The sequence below is a fragment of the Condylura cristata genome, unplaced genomic scaffold (genome assembly GCF_000260355.1).
Source record: "Condylura cristata isolate star-nosed mole 26May11 unplaced genomic scaffold, ConCri1.0 scaffold00011, whole genome shotgun sequence".
In the NCBI taxonomy this organism is placed as follows: Eukaryota; Metazoa; Chordata; class Mammalia; order Eulipotyphla; family Talpidae; genus Condylura; species Condylura cristata.
Window position 1 is genome coordinate 29409798 of NW_004567112.1, and position 2407 is coordinate 29412204.

The window sequence follows — 2407 nt, forward strand, 5'->3', positions numbered from 1 at the left end:
AGTGTTTGCTCACCCACTTGAGTCGACCCCATGGCTTCATCCCTTGCCCAGCTTGAGGCCAGTTCAGATTCCCTGTTCCGCCCTTGTCCCCACAGACTAAGGTCTGGCTCCCCCAGTGCCTGCTGGAACGCAGGCCAATGACCTGAGGTTTGCTCTATCTCAGGAATGCCAGGGGAAACCCCTGCCCCAGGCCTGGAAAGACTGGTGAGGGAGGAGGGAAGAGCAAAAAGGGCAGGAAACCCTCTTCTCCAGTAAATATAAGCCATGCAACCCCCTTATTGAAAGGGGCCTTGCATCACGTGGTGACTGCATGACAACTGGCATGTTTAGCATCACCCTTTCAATCTGTGGCAGTCACTCTGCATTCTCTTCTCATCACCATTAACATAGAAATAGCTCTATAATGACACCAGGCCTTACCGTGCCTGTTTATCTCATTATAAACGAAACTAGCTTGTTATTTGGGTGAACTGGAAACAGAAATGTTTGTGTCAGGTGTTACAGGGCAATTGTCACTCATTATTTCATCATACCAAGAAGAGCTGGATCAGCTGCTGAAAACCTGCTCCTGTTCTTGAGTTTTAGAAGTAAGATCTCAGAAAAGCAGCTCAGACATCATGCACAATGAATCCTAAGAGGCCCCTGCTCAGGGCACTCTTTCTGCCAATTCCCTGATAGTTTTGTCTTTGCACAATGTAAAACACCTAGGAAAGAACATGTGAGGATGGGGAAGGAAGAGAATGACAGGGAGGGGTCTAGCCAGGCCAGCAATCCCCCCATCACCCCCTGTACCCAGGCTGGCAGGGAGGGAAGAGGGTCAGTCATTAAGATCCCCATGAACACCATGGCCTTCTGCCCGCCAGTCAAAGCAGAGTGCAAGCAGCCATGCGAATCTGCCTCACCTCCTCCAGGTCCTCACGCATGGGGTGCAGACTGCCCGGCGTACCTCGGCTCACAGCTCCACACCACACTTTACCTGGCTGGTGGCTAGCTGCTGCGGAATACCTGTGCTGGGCCCTCAGGTCCTGCCCAAGGTGTTTCATGACTACAGAAAGGAAATCACTTCTCTTTTGTGTAAACTTATGGCAAACCAAGGCCTTTAGAATGCAGTGTAGAACTTACTGTGACCCATTGGGCTCATAGCACAGGCCAGACAGGATGTTGGGAAACACTGATTTAACTGGCTCAGTACCTTCCCTGCCTTCAGATGTCAACAGAACAAGTGCTCCACCATCCAATAAAAGAAAGTAGATGAAATCAGAATCTTTCTACAGCTGTCAATCTACTCATGTGGGTCTACAAGTCTGGGAAGTGACTGATTATGATGTTGCAGCATCAAACTGTGCTCATCTGCTCAAGAACCCCACCCACCCCCTGCCACAATGATGTTGGGTGGGCACCCAGCCCTTACCTTGTACCGGTGGGTAGCCCATTTGCCAGACCCCTGACTTAGACTGCGTCTTCATATCACACATACAAAACGTATTGACAACATGCTTCATACACATCACACAGACAACATACATCTAAAACACACATATAAACACATATTGTACACATACACACATGTGCCACACACACACAACACAAACTCTTCTAGGAAGGCCAACAGCAGTATGGCTTGGACAATTTTCAAAATGTTACTATTTCTTTGATATCCTTTGTATCTTGGATTTGGGTTGTAATTCACTCAGTTTTGCTGGAAAACTACCACCACCAGTATTGGTCCTCAAGCTTAGAAGTGTGACCCACTGAGAATCACCAGTGGAGGCTGAACTCAGCAAGGAAGCAGTGCTTGAGCTGTTCTTTCCCTACTGTGGACTCATTCTGGGGGGTCAGCACCCTGATCTCAGACTTTACAGTTCTCAGATTAGTGAGAAATTTCTATTGTTTATAAGCCAGCAGGATTGTGGTGTTTGGTTACCCAAAGGGACCAAGACAGTTATGCTGTGACACCCCACCCACCAAAAAAGAAAAACATGGCTGGACTTAGTTGGGGTTTCCTTCATGAAAGAAAACTGCTAAGCACTTTGGGTTCTTACTGTCCAAAATATCAAACAATGGAGGGAAAGGATGTTCTTGGTATAGCAGCCATTCTAACGCCTCTCGGGGGACAGACTCCTTTTCAGAGCACAATTGTGTCCATTCTTGGGAACTGGGCAGTGGAAGAGGCCCGTGGTTGAGATGAAAGGAGGGAAGCTGAGATGATGGTGAAACACCAGTGAGAGCTGTGGAGACAGAGTCACCTGATCCTGGCTGGCACAGTGACTCCTCAGCTAAGTCTGGAAAGACAGACAATACACTCAGGCAGAATGCTCGCTTCACCCCAGCTCCCCCAACAAAGACACCCCAACTTGGAAGGAAAAAAGAAGCAGTTCATCATTAGTCAACTGATTCAACCACTATA